The sequence below is a fragment of the Leptonychotes weddellii genome, chromosome 8, assembly GCF_054177405.1.
Source record: "Leptonychotes weddellii isolate Sample4059 chromosome 8, ASM5417740v2, whole genome shotgun sequence".
Classification (NCBI taxonomy): Eukaryota; Metazoa; Chordata; class Mammalia; order Carnivora; family Phocidae; genus Leptonychotes; species Leptonychotes weddellii.
In genome coordinates this window covers 45,021,391-45,035,278 of record NC_138376.1, presented here as the reverse complement: position 1 = coordinate 45,035,278, position 13,888 = coordinate 45,021,391, and the positions used below count along the sequence as shown (strand labels likewise).

General features: G+C 38.9%; 1 long non-coding RNA gene across 1 annotated transcript; it reads left to right on the top strand.

The window, feature by feature from the left end:
• The first annotated feature begins 3,104 nt into the window (after window positions 1-3,104).
• On the top strand, window positions 3,105-12,596 carry LOC145722841 (uncharacterized). Its single transcript, XR_014147410.1, has 3 exons — window positions 3,105-3,140; window positions 3,677-3,846; window positions 11,617-12,596. It is a non-coding gene; the product is annotated as an uncharacterized LOC145722841 (long non-coding RNA).
• The last annotated feature ends 1,292 nt before the right edge of the window (window positions 12,597-13,888 follow it).

The window sequence follows — 13,888 nt, the reverse complement described above, 5'->3', positions numbered from 1 at the left end:
TAGAGCATTTCCTTCCAAAACTTTGATTTTTCTGTCATTCTTACAGGAAGGGAGAAGGTTTTTGAATATCAGTGTATGGTCTCTACTCCCTAGCTGATAGTTCGAGCTACTGTAAGAATCCTGCGAATTTTTTAATAGTAGTTGAGGTTCCATTAAACTTAGTTCTCAAATAGCTTCTTAGAGTTTACTCATCAAATAATTCAGGGTGTAAAAGTAGCACATAAACATTAATTGAACAGCCATTAAGCAGTATGACTGTTTATTTTTGGTTGATGCAGGACATAAAGCTCCATCCCCTGTGGTGGAAAACAATTAGGTCTTATGAACATGCCATTAAATACACTACTACCAGACTCGGACCCGTTTCACTTTACAGAATAGCAGTCAGCCGTAGTTAGAAGCCTGCCCAAGTTCTAGGAAGTCATATTTTTACTGTCCTGACTTAGCTGCTTATAAATATTGTAGTGTGCCTCATGCCTTATGCTAATGGCAATGACTAATGGTTGTCAGTATCTTCATTCCATCTCATAAAAAACTTCCTCAGGAGAGACTGATCATAGCTAGAATGCTGCTTAAAGTTAAACTGTTTTTCTAAAACACAGAATATAAAAAGCACTTAAGTACAAGAAGTTGGATGGATAATTTATTTTGTTTTGAGTATGTGTGACAACAGCTACTGTTGTTAAATTTGCCATGAACTGAATTGATACACCATATGGGAATGCCTTAGAGATGCCTATATGTGTGATTGCATAATGCTTTAAACTGCTCTGCTCATCTGGGACTATAGGTGAAGACGTATGATAGAGAAACCAAAAGATGGAATAAATCTGACACTGACTGGAGGTTCAGTGTTTTAAACAATGGAGGTGAGGCCGGCCATCTATTTGATTTCATTTATGCACTCTGCTTACAAGACAGATGCAGAACACTTCATTACGGCCCCCAAAAGAAATGCTTAAATGGATGAAGCAAATCTTTGCATCTGATAGAAGCTAAGTGGGATATTCAATGAATGTCAAACAAGTGAGAGACTTTTAGTTTTATTCTACATTGTGGCAGCACAGCAGTAATGTGCTGATTCTCATATGTGCACGGTTTCATGTGCCTTGCATCTTCAGAACTTAAGGTTATGAATTTCTGTATTACAGAATAAAATCAAAACAAAAATCAACCAATAATGGAATATATTTTGTTGAGGGATTGTGATGATATTCACACGATTTTTATTAAAATGCAGATGGGGGACAGAAAGTTCCTGAGGAGAGGAAAGGTCATCCACCATACGTGATATATCTTTATGGAGCTTCTGTCTAAAGAGTTACCTTAGTCATCTTTCTTGACATCACCTTTTTGTCTTAGAGGGAAAGTTCAGTGTTGCCAGCAAGAAGGACAATATATAGTGGGCGCCCAGTAAATGTCTGTAGAATGAAATGGGGTGTAACGGAACAGAGTGGGACAGAACAGGATAGATTAGGGACATGATTATGTGTTCCCTCCTAAAATTCTACTTTGTTCTAAAACAAAAGGAGAAATAAATGTATGGATGGATGGGTGGGCAGTGATATAGATGCTTCAAAATAGAAGTCTGTTTTCTTCTTCATGCACACTTGTATTAAAAAATAGTTTGTGGGGCTCCTGGCTGACTCAGTTGGAAGAGCATGCAACTCTTGATCTCAGGATTGTGAGTTCAAGCCCCCTGTTGGGTGTAGAGATTACTGACATAAATAGATGTCAGATTTTAAAAGATTTAAAATTAAAAATAACTTGTTTCAAGAGTATAAGTTACAGTGTATATATTTGTTTTAATGAGACATGAAATTGCATAAGAGATTTCAGAAAGTTTCTCTTGAAAGTAATTAAAATAATTTTTTTTTAAATTTAAGTGCACTTTCCGGGACCTAGTCAGAGAGACTTTAGAAATCTTCAGCTAAGTTACAAATACTATAGAAACATCACTCCTCCTATTTTGTCTCAAAGAAGCTTGGGAGAAGGCAGCAGCATTATTGTGCCCATGATGACTCTGACCTACACATACCATCTTTCCAAAGAAGAGTTCCATGTAAATTCTTCTGCACAATCTAACACAGCCTTAGGAATTTGTTTTTAGCTAGAAAATACATTGTAGATAAGGTGACCATGCATCCTGGTTTATGCCTGTTGTCCCAGTGTATTTATTAAGAGTGCCACCTTCCACTCTCAGACATGTCCCAGTGCAGATGACCAATTATGGTAATCTTATCCATAAATAATAATAAAATGTTAATAATAATAAACTAACCTTTATTGGAAGCTTGTTATTTGCCTGAGGCTTTGAAATACTTTCATGTGTAATGAATTCTTCACAGTAACCCAATGAGGGAGCTATTTTATTTCCCCCACCATCTTACAGTCGAAGAAACAGAGACGGAGAGATTGACTAGTGTGGTCTCCTCTCATAGTGGGCAAACCTGAAACCAGACAAAGGTCTGGCTCCTTAACAACATAGGTCAGAAGATGGTATACTATCTTCCTATTTGCTGGTTGATACTAGTGGCTTGGTCTTACTGAATACAGTCAAAGATTATCAATAGTTTTAATTTGTTATTCTTATTAGCTGTTATAAGACTGTATTTTTATAAGGAACATACATTTTAAGATGCAAGAAAAGAGCACTGAACTGAGCTAGGTTGTAGTTCAGGATATCACTATTACTATATTAATGACAATAACAATGATTTATTAAGTGACTAGTTTTTCTACTCAGGGCTTTCCCTGTGTTCTCTGACTCTTAAAATAGCTCTGTGAGGTAGAACGTTCCAATCCCACGAATGTGTACGGATTGCTTTAGCTACTAGCCCTAAATTGCCTCAGAGGTTAAAAGGAAGATCGAGGATCGTTTCATTTCAGCAGGCCTCCCAGCTCTGACATTCTCTGACTAAATAGATGTCTCTGGGAGTAACCGGTTATCAGGATATAAGGCATGAAATCTGGATGCTGAGGAAAATTCTTGGGGGTGAAGAGACTTCCCTAACATCTCATATATATAGTAGCTATTGTGCATTAAATGTTTACTAAGGGCCTGCACTTTATAAACTTTTTTCTATTGTTTTTCTCCTCACCCTAGGCCAGATAAGAAGAGAATTTGGATTTGAACCAATGTAAGTTTAACTCCACTATGCTAGAATTAACATCTTTCTCTGAAACTCTCTAGGGATTGCCCTAATTCAGGAACCTTTCTGAAAAGCAATATTAAATAAAGATGAATAAATAATATTTGCTTATAATCAATTTTGTTCCACCACTGTGTAAAAAATATACATAGAAAAGCAGATATGATAGTATTACATAGAGGTTGTTGAAAAGAAATCCCTTTTTCAAAAAAGAAGTGTAGAAATTCTTACTAGTGCAGAGGAGATTCTGTGTGCTGCAGAGAACAAAGTAAATAGAAGTCTGTGCCTCTACCCAAAAGATGCTTAAGATTCACCTGGGGTTATAAGAATATAAATGTATGAATATGGAATATATGCTATTATAAAATGCCAAATCCTATAGTGTAATTTGAACAGTGGTTCTTAACTGGGAATGCATTGTATGTGGTGTGCTTTAAAAATACAAATGCGAGGACCATATTTGCATTGACTTAATAAGTTTCTGAGGTTAGAGCCTGGAAATGTGTATTTTCTAAACTCCACAGGTGATTCTGAAGTGACTATGAATAACAACCACTGATTAAAATATATGTGGAACATATTAATATGTTAATTATGCAGCTTTAAAAAGAAGAGGTTAATCTGGGCTGGGATTTTAAAAGACAGCTTCCCAGAAGAGGTGAGATTTGGATGAAAAGTCAGATATGGACAGAAGGTAGGTGAACCAGAATTTTTTTTTCTTTTACTCTTTAACTCAAAACAAAATCTTCCTTTTAAAGTTGTTTTTTTTTGCCTGCATTTTAGATTCCTATTGGATTAATTGGACAATAAAATTTATAACAATAAACACCTGAAAATGTTCCATTATCTTCTAATATGAAACTCAGGTTTAAAGTCTTGCTTGAAAGCTTGTATATTATTGCTTGAAAGGCTAGTATATTATTATAGATTATATATTGATTATATATATAGAGAGAGAGAGAGAGAGAGGAAGATACATCTATATATGGATATATAGGTAGATAGAGATTATAGATTTTACTACTTATAATAAAGATTTTTTGTCACAATTAGTAAATGCAGTTTAGACTGCAAACTGCCAAGGATAAAATCTATATTTTATTCAAATTTGAATTCTTAAATCTTTATCATAGGGATTGGTGTCTAAAATATGCCTGACATATATTTGTTTGTTGAATGAATGAGACATTTAGATTTATCTGGTTTATTCATTCCACCTTGTGTGTGGGGGAGATTCCAATGGTCTCCATTTGAAGGATCAAGCATTTGATCTATGAAGGTTTTGGTTAGTTAGTTAAAATGTTTCTTGACCCAGAACCATAATCTGGCAAAGACTTTCAACAATTGTTATTTTGTAAGAGTAAGCTTTTAGACTTTTTCTTTCCCAATAAAAAGATAGAAAAGGCAAAAGAGTTGCAGGCATCTTAACAAGAGGGGCATTTCCCATCCATGTTTGTGCCCAGCACAGCTGGTAAACCCCTCTTCTCAGACCAGTGTCTCCATAGAGGACAAAACCTTTCAATGGGAAGGAGAAAGCCTTTATAAGTAAGCTTTCCCAAGCTTTCTGCAGATCTGCTTTTTTTGTAGAATAGGCTTGTTTTGCCATTGTTTGGCTTGGGTTGTTAACAGTTTTAAAGGCATGACTGTCAGAAAGATCACTGAGAATCTTTATGTTGCTGCATTACATCTTCCCAGCACCAAACAAGCCAAGCTTCCTTAGCATTTTGTTGTTGTTGTTGTAAAAAAAAAAATGTCAGGAGATATTCATATTCCCCCCTGTGAAATTTTATAATACTTTTGGGACTAGTTTCATAGACAAGAAAAATAATAGGAAGAACAAAGAATAAACAGAAAAAACACAGATGAGAAAGGAATATGATGACAAGATGACAGAATGCTCTGAATTTATTATTCATATACGTGTTTTGGAGAATAAAGGGGGAAGTGGAAGGCATCACATGGTGTTTAGTTGTGGACATGTATTTGTAAAACATTTTTAACATGAGACAGCTATGACAATAAAGGCAGATACTTATTTTTGGTATTAGAGAAAGGACTGGTAGCATCCAGAAGAGGGAGCTTGGGCAGAAGCAACTGTCACAGAACAGGACGCCTGTCAGCTCAGCCTCAGTGCCACTCAAGGGAAGTCCTGACTGTCCATCCCCATTGTTCCTGGTTCAGCTGACGTGGCTCTAGGCTAGAGGGGCTTAAACAAATGGCCACTCTTCCTTAAAGGACTATTGGATGAATTCGACATAACACACACATGGAATTCTTAGGTGGATCCAAACCCAAGACTTCCAGATTGCTAACTGGAATCTTAGTAACCGTATTGGCTGCAAAATAACCTAAGGAACTTTGGTTTGAAAAATGGCTGGTACCAAGCTCAAGGCATGTCTCTACTGATCATCATATGAATAGCTGCACTTTTTCGGCCTCCCCTCTCCTCTCCCCAGATGCTACAGGAGCACCTCAGCCCAGACAAGCCTGATTATCATCAGCAAAAAACATTCCAACATAAACATGATTACAAAATTCATTATAAGCAGTGATTGAACACTGAACATATCTAAAACAGTTTAATTCATAATAAGTTGCATAAAACATCTGAAAATAAAATGAATTTGTGTTTTAAGAATATTTCAAGAGTAGATCATCACATCCGTGGCATACCTGTCATCCTGAGTACAACAGTGATTTTAATCAGTCACTGGTGTGCTAGAACCATAAGCCAATGAGATCCAAACATCCACATTTCTTCTCAGCTTAGCATTCAGGGACTTCATTTTGGTAGCCTGAAGTAGACCTGGTGGGACTACTCATACCATGGAAATTGTCAAGGGCTTTGTCTTAGTCTGGTCCATTCATGCTGTTATTTTTTTTTTTTAATTTTATTTATTTTTGAGAGAGACAGAATGACACAGAGAGAGAAGGAGAGGGGTGAGGGTCAGAGGGAGAAGCAGACTCCCTGCTGAGCAGGGAGCCCAATGTGGGACTCGATCCTGGGACTCCAGGATCATGACCTGAGCCGAAGGCAGTCGCTTAACCAACTGAGCCACCCAGGTGCCCGCATTCGGGCTGTTATTTTAAAAAATACCACAGAGCCAGTAGCTTTTAAACAACAAATTAATTCCTCACAGTTCCATAGGCTGGGAGTGTGAGATCACGGGGTGGGGGGCAGGGAGCACGGCATGGTCTTGTGAGGGCCTTCCTCCAGGTTGCAGCCTTCTCCTTCTATCCTGCATGGCAGAAGGGCTAAAGAGCTCTGTGGAATCTCTTTTATGAGATCACTAATTCCATTCATTAAGGCTCCACCTTCATGACCTAATCATCTCCCAAAGGCCGCACCTTCTAACGCCATCACCTGGGCGTGAGGATTCCAACATGAATTTTCGGGGGAGAGAGGCAGAACGTTCAGACCACAGCATGCTAAAAAGTAGGGCTTTTTTTTTCTCTTTTGCAGAAAGGAAGTGAGCCAGTTTACCAGCACACCACTGAGCTACATGCACATTTTAGAAGAAGAAACCCAATATAAATATATGTCTGTAATTAAGAACACTGCTTATTAGGTATATATTTAAAGAAGACACTGCTTAAGAAAGACAGTATTTTGTTAGACTGCTAGGGCTAATTTCTCTTATTATGCCAGTTAACCTCCCTGTCTCTCTTAGTCCCTCTCTCCTTAAAATAAGAGTGGTGGGGGGTGGGAGGGATGGCGTGGCTGGGTGATAGACATTGGGGAGGGTATGTGCTATGGTGAGCGCTGTGAATTATGTAAGACTGATGAATCACAGACCTGTACCTCTGAAACAAATAATACATTATATGTTAAAAAAAAAAAAAGATAGTAGGAAAGGAAAAATGAAGGGGGGAATCGGAGGGGGAAACGAACCATGAGAGACTATGAACTCTGAGAAACAAACTGAGGGTTCTAGAGTGGAGGGAGGTGGGGGGATGGGTTAGCCTGGTGATGGGTATTAAAGAGGGCACGTTCTGCGTGGAGCACTGGGTGTTATACGCAAACAATGAATCATGGAACACTACATCAAAAACCAATGATGGAATGTATGGTGATTAACATAACATAATAAAATAAAATAGAATAAAAAAAAAGTTAAAAAAAAAGAATATAATAATACCTACTTCATAGGATTGTCCTGATGATTAAATGAGTTAATATATGTGATATACTTTTAAGGTGCCTGGCACAGGGAAGGTGCTCAATAAGTATTTTCTATTACTGTCAGCAGGAGATGAAACTATATGGTATTTTATAGTCTTCTCCTAAGAAACTGCCTATTTTCAGTGTTATTTTCCTTGTTGAGCTTTTTTTTTTTTAAAGATTTTATTTATTTATTTGACAGAGGGAGACACAGCGAGAGAGGGAACAGAAGCAGGGGGAGTGGGAGAGGGAGAAGCAGGCCTCCCACGGAGCAGGGAGCCCGATGCGGGGCTCGATTCCAGGACCCTGGGATCACGACCCGAGCCGAAGGCAGACGCTTAACGACTGAGCCACCCAGGCGCCCCCCTTGTTGAGCTTTTGTATCTTTTAGAAGCCCATACCTAACTTCCACAAGTTCTGTGAAGATCCGTTAGATGAAAGCATATCAAATCACTTTGAAATGCATAAAGTACTATGTAAATGAAAGGTGGAATAATTATGTTAAAGGCATCATCTTGCATTTTGTTTATATTGCATCTTTGAAATGAGCATCAGATTTTTCTCCAGGCAGTTACTGCTCCTACAGAAACAAACACAGATGGTGCCCAAACCTCCTACTGAATAGTTCTAGGCAATGGCATTTATCAAAATACTGCAGGTCACTAAATGTGCGAAGACTCAAAACAAACCCCATATCTCAGTGTCAGGGCAGCATGGTAATTTAGGCAAATAAGCCTTTGTTTGATAATTCAAGGATCTTCTGATTTGTAGAATGTACTAGCACAACAAACAGAAAATCTTACATGTAGGCTAAGTTTTACAAAATAGGACATTAAAATGCAATTTCTTTTAGAGAAAAAAAATCAGTTTTCTTTACTGATGAGAGTTTCTAGCCAAATTAGAACTAATTTTGGGGGTGTGCATGCAGATGTTCTGATTTTACGTTGACCTTCTAGCCAAGCAAAGCAGAGAAAGAGAGGAAACATGTTTTAAAGATATGTTTCCTTCTACTCAAACTTTCTAAGAACCCCGTCTTTGGAGTGCAGGCTCCCTTCGTCAGTAAGATAGTCCTGGGCTTTCTATAACTAACTCTCTTGATGGGATCTTGGACTTGTTTGCCCTTGGATCCATTCCTTGCCCTCCCTCTGGCTCACTGGGGGTAGGAAATTCTGACCCCTACGGCTTCCTTTCCTAGAGCGCAGTCTCAGGGGAGCTGTTGCTGGCTTCTGCCAATTGAACTTGGGAATGGGGACATTTGGAGGAGACAGGAGATTGGGAAGAAGGGAGCAGTCAGGGCACTTCTCTCAACACTGTTTGCCTCCTGCACCTTGTCAGGCAGCCGCTAGGTCTCTTCCATGTCCACCTCCTGCCGCTAAAGCCTGCCATGTGCCAGTTCTTACCTGGTAACCCATGGCTGCTGTGTTTCAGTACCCTCTTCATCCTGTGTCCCTCCAGCTAGGGTGGGTTATGGCTTGCTCCTGTCCCTAAATCTCCTGTCACCCCACTGTTCTCTGGTTGGCTTCTGTCTCTTTCATTACCTGTTTCGTGCTTTAATCAATTCCCTGCATCTGAATCCTCCATTTAACGAATATTCCTTGACTGGACCCTGACTGACCCAAGATCTAACATAGGCCATCTGCTCCCCTGAATTCTTAGGCAAGTAACACTGCACTCGTTAAAGGATGAGTCTACCTTGAGCCTGCGCTGGGCCATGTCCTGAGCTGGAGGCAGAGAAAAAGTATTTTTATTTGTTTCTGCTAACGGTAGTGTCACAAGACTCCATTACACTGGTCAGCCTAATCTGACCCCTTCTTCAGGCCACACCCTTCAAATTCACCAATACGTGGTGGTTCTCACAAACGTTACTACACTTCTTAGAAAGTCACAAAGGATGCCAGCATCCCCAGATTGTTTCCACGTATACGAATGACATGATCGGAATGCAAGCAGTGAGCTGTTACCATTCTAAACTTCTGTCCCTCTGTTTTCTTTCATGAAAGGAAGTTTGGGCCCCAAAACAATTCCATATCTCAAAATGGTTTTAGGCAGTTTAAATTAGTTCTGTGAATATCATCTCAATCCTAAAGTATCAAACTAGGGTTGTACATCCTGTGCATTTTTTTGAATTTTATGTTATTATGTTATGTTAATCATCATACATTCCATCATTAGTTTTTGATGTAGTGTTCCATGATTCATTGTTTGCGTATAACACTCAGTGCTCCATTCAGTACGTGCCCTCTTTAATACCCATCACCAGGCTAACCCATCCCCCGACCTCCCTCCACTCCAGAGCCCTCAGTTTGTTTCTCAGAGTCCATAGTCTCTCATGGTTCGTCTCCCCCTCCGATTTCCCCACCTTCATTTCTCCCTTCCTACTATCTTCTTTTTTTTTAAACATATAATGTATTATTTGTTTCAGAGGTACAGGTCTGTGATTCAACAGTCTTACACAATGCACAGCGCTCACCATAGCACATACCCTCCCCAATGTCTATCACCCAGCCACCCCAACCCTCCCACCTCCCACCTCTCCAGCAACCCTCAGTTTGTTTCCTGAGATTAAGAATTCCTCATATCAGTGAGGTCATATGATACATGTCTTTCTCTGATTGACTTATTTCGCTCAGCATAATACCCTCCAGTTCCATCCACGTCGTTGCAAATGGCAAGATTTCATTTTTTTGATGGCTGCATATAATTCCATTGTATATATATACCACATATTCTTTTTTAAACTTAGTTTGGACTCTGACATTGAAACATACCTTCATGCCGAGTTTCTAAAAAGAGTTTCTTATAAAGGTTTTTCACATTTTCCCCTATATCTCATCCTATTATCCTGCTCTTGCTGCTCCCCCTTCCTGAAATGACTCTCTTGTCCTTCTATTTTCTTTTGTTGTGTTATCAATTCTCAATCAAATAATCATCTTTCCAGGAGTGTTCTCTAAACTTTCCTACTCGTTGTCCGGTGATGCTACCTGTCCCCTGTTTGTGTCCCCATACTGCATTCTATGAAATGTACCCATGTCTGTCTCTGTCTTGACTCAGTCGATAAGCTACAAAATGACAGAACTATGTTTACTTTTTGTAGTCCTGCTGCTCCATAACTTCCTTGGCACTGAGGGATTATTCAAAAAATATTTGTTAAATTGTTGCTGAACACTCTGAAAGTTCTGAGCCTCTCATGCTGGATGAAAATTAATTTTTGAATCATGGAATTAAAGGTCTGTTTTGTTTTGCACAAGGGATATTTTATTAACAAACACGTAAGAGACACAGGTTATTTCACAAAATGCCTAGTGCTTGTGCCCTACGTATAGAAAACACTAAGTTTTATTAAGCAACATTGATAAATAGGGAAATAGGCACACAAGAGGGACAGTAGCACTGTAACAAGTTTAGAACAAAGCTTCTCAAATCTCTGCCTTGTTTATCATCCTTCAGCAGAAGTTGCATCTTCTGTGTTTGGCCTCCTAAATTTAACCCCTTATTTTCAGTGTCCATCTAAACATATTCCTACTGCTTTCACCATCAATTAAGTAAATGCCATGGCTCTAACTCATTTCCTTTGAAAAGGATGAGCTCAACCATGCTCTGTTTATTCCATTTATAATGGCTCTCCTTGCACATTTTGGTCCATTGCCTCCAGGGTCATTCCTCATGCATCTGTTTATTCTACCCAATTAGACTCAGATCTTTGTGGTCAGAGGTACTTTCCTTTTCTATCTCCTCACAGCATGGTCACAACATAGGCTTGTGAATTAAATGTCTTCTACATTTCACCAATATGTGTGCTAATCTGTTTAGTTCCTTGTCAAGTGACCATGTTGGTGTGTTCACTTCTGTGGTTACAGCCATGGGCATTTGGTGGTCCACACAGAACACAGCTCTGAGCTCTGCCATTATTCCAGATCAGAGAGTCTGTGGACAAGGCTGGGCAGTGCAGGGACTTCAAGACCCCCTCTGCCACTTTCCTTTAAAGCCAGGAATATCCTGAAGCTACTTCCCCCCAGGGACTCATTATAACCCTTCTAGTAGTTCCTACCGTTGATAACTGGTTCTCTGTCCTTGAACCTGTTCATTTCTGTCATAGCACTTAGGATAATTTATAACTATATACATATGTAAAGTACATGTATAATAAGCACATAAAGTAAATAAGCAAGTTAAATGTATACAAATATGTAAAATATATAGTAAAGTATATGCATGTATAAGTAATATATACCAAAAAAACCCATATGTGTGAGTGTACATATATGTGTGTTTTATATTTTCATTTTCTCTTTCCCTCCACAGATTTTCTTCACCATGACTTGCTTCACCACTTAACACCCAAGCCTAACACAGAGCCTGGCACATAGTACATACTCAGAAATATCTGTTGAATAAGTAACACGGGAATGAATGAAGCTATGAGAGCAGAGAATTCTTTCCAACCTTCATCACATCAGCTCTTAGGTTGTACTGACCAAAAAGTGAAATGAGGAGAGAAACAGAAGTATAGAAAAGTGAAGGAGTCAATGTTCTTCTCTCTACTCCAAAACTTCATAGACTTACAACGTCTCCTCCCAGAAAGAGGTTCCCAGACTTCTCAGTTTGTTTTTATCTGGAGGGAAGAAAGAAGACAAGAAAGTCTTTTCTGTTCACTGTTGTTGGTGCTACCCACTAATAAAAAATACAAACATTTCAGCAAAAAGTTAACAATTTCCAAATAGTGTAGCAAAAAAAAAAAAAAAATGAATTGGACGTTCCTACATTTACTGTTGCAACCTTCTGTTTCTTCTCTATAAGCACAATCCTGGCATCCTACAGACACCCACTAAAAAGAAAGAGCCAGACAGCATTACGACAGTGAGCAGCAGAGTATGAAAGCTGACAACAAGGACAGTGAGCCACACCTTCGGATTTCAAGTCCCGGCTCCACCGTTCCCTAACAGTGAGATCACAGGCAAGTAGGCAACCTTGCTTTGTTTCTGTAAAATGGAGATGATACTAATACCAAACTCACAGGGCTTCTTACTGGATTGAAGAAGGTAGAACATGTAAAGCCCTTGGAATAATGCCTGGCACATAGTAAACACTCAGTAAATGCTCACTAATCATATTCTTATTCTTTGAATTACTGTTTTTGTGACCAATTCCAAATTAAGGCAGGTGTACTTTTATTACAGAATGGATAAATTCCCACTAAGATGGAGCAAGGGAAAAAAGAATGTACATATAAGTGACAGTAAGGGATAAAAGGGAGTATAGCCATAGATGCATTCGAAATGTAAAAGAGCACGGTAGAAAGTCAGAATTCTAAGATTTTGTTATGTCCTCTTGAGCAGTTTTTCTTTCATTCTTACTCCTGGTAGAAAGTGTTCCTTCATATACCTTTTACATATCAAATAATGAATTATTTTACCTTTCTTGGTCTAAAAATTTGGAGAAGAGCTGATCACAATCTACTTTTTAATAGCCCCCAGTCAAAGCAAAACAAAAACAAAACACCCCAGCCTTGCTAAGGAATCACAAGTGATTTACTTCAATGATTTCAAACTTGTCCATTTAAAGTCTATTTATATTCCCCATAGTTGTTTGAATTCCTTTACCTCATCAAGAAGGGCATTAAATTTTCCATGTTAACCATGTAACATAAACAATAACACCTTTAGTTCTTTAAAAAAAAAAAGAGGAAAAAATCCTTCTCCACTTGACTGCACCTTTCCCTGCTTATTTGGGTTTTTTTTGTTCTTTTTTAAAGATTTATTTATTTGACAGAGAGAGACACAGCGAGAGAGGGAACACAAGCAGGGGGAGTAGGAGAGGGAGAAGCAGGCCTCCTGCTGAGCAGGGAGCCCAATGCGGGGCTCGATCCCAGGACCCTGGCACATAGGCAGACGCTTAACGACTAAGCCACCCAAGCGCCCCAGCTTATTTGTTCTTTATGAAAGTATGAAATGTATTTCATTTAACAAATATTTATTTAGTTTCTATTATGTGCCAGGCACTATATTAGAAACTAGATGTTTTTTTTTAAAGCAAAAAAAGCCAACAAAGATGCAGTGAACAAGACAAAGTTTCTGTTTTCATGAAGCCTAGAGTCTACTGGGTGATAGACATGAAGGAGGGCATGTGATGTAATGAGCACTGGGTGTTATATAAGACTGATGAATCACTGACCTCTACCTCTGAAACCAATAATAGTTGAATTTAGAGAGGGTTTGAAGCAATAAACAAAACACATACTATCTCAATTCTAAATTGAGATCATTGTAGCCCCAGAAATAAGTGGAGAGCTTGAGGTAGAACGATGAGGTGGGTAGAGGGGAGGGTGACAGCTACATTAAGCCAATTACAGAAGGCCTAGCTGAGGAAGTGACATTTAAGCAATACCTAAAGGAAGAAAAAGAAAGAGCCATTCGAATTGCTGGGAGAGGAGCACATTTCATGCAGAAAGAATAACAGTACAGAGGTTGTGGTGTGAAAACGAACATGCACAAGTCACTGGGTCTGTAAGTGAACACTGGTGAGCAGTGGGAGGGAATGGTGTGAGAAGAGCTAGGAAGGTGAGATCACACAGGGT